The sequence below is a fragment of the Oxyura jamaicensis genome, chromosome 22, assembly GCF_011077185.1.
Source record: "Oxyura jamaicensis isolate SHBP4307 breed ruddy duck chromosome 22, BPBGC_Ojam_1.0, whole genome shotgun sequence".
Lineage (NCBI taxonomy): Eukaryota > Metazoa > Chordata > Aves > Anseriformes > Anatidae > Oxyura > Oxyura jamaicensis.
Window position 1 is genome coordinate 973040 of NC_048914.1, and position 1135 is coordinate 974174.

The window sequence follows — 1135 nt, forward strand, 5'->3', positions numbered from 1 at the left end:
CCGCACCCCTTTCACTGGGGGAGGTGTGAGCCAGCACCCCCCCAAGGTAGCATTTGGGGTGCCAGGGGGGTGCCCCCCGCCTTTGGGGCCCATCTGCCCCGCCAGGGGGGCTGAGAGTGCTCTGTGCACACTGGGGGGGGGTATCCAAGGTGGGGGGGGCAGGTTTGGGGGTGTTTGTGGGGTCCCAGTGCTCCCAGTAAGGGGTAATCCCAGGCTGGGGGGGGCTCCCCAGTACAGTTTGGGCTCCCAGTGGTCCCAGGTTGGGGTCTTTCCAGTTTGGGGCCCCCTTCTGGCTCCACTGGGGGGGGGGGGCAGTGGTGTCCCTGGGGGGCTCCTGGGCTGGGGGAGTCCCAGTGCCACCAGTTTGGGTGGGTGTCGGGGGCTGGGAGGATCCCAGTACGGGGTGTATCCGGTATGGGGGAGCCCCAGTGCTCCCAGTTTGGGGCACCCGGTCTGGGGGTGGTCCCCACCTGGGGCGAGGGGTGAGGCTCCCAGTGCTCCCAGGCTAGGACTGGGAGGATCCCAGTGCTCCCAGTTTGGGAGTGCCCAGCTGCGGGTGGGCTCCAGGACTCCCAGTTTGGGGGATACCCCCCAGCAATGTCCCAGTGCCCCCAGCCTGGGGAATCGCCCCCAGCAGCACCCCAGTGCTCCCAGTATGGGTGACACCCACCCGAGGGGTGCCCCAGTGCTCCCAGTTTGAGGCCCACATCCCCCCAGGGGCACCCCAGGTCTCCCAGTTTGGAAGACACCCGCCCCAGGAGCACCCCAGTGCTCCCAGTTTGAAGGACACCCGTTGCAGGAGCAACTCCAGTGCTCCCAGTATGGGAAACACCCACACCCCAAAAGCACCCCAGTGCTCCCAGTTTGGGGAATATCCCCCTGACCCTCCCCAGCACCCCCAATTCTGGGGACCCCCAGGAGGACCCCAGCGCTCCCAGTTCCCCATTCGCTCCCCCCAGTGCTCCCAGTTTGCCCCCCCTCCCCCCAGGAGGATCCCAGTGCTCCCAGTTTGTTCCCTCCCGCCTTCCCCCCGCCCCAAGGAGGACCCCAGTGCTCCCAGTTCCCCCACCATGGAGGACCCCAGTGCTCCCAGTGCTTGCCCCAGGAGGATCCCAGTGCTCCCAGCTCCCCCCCC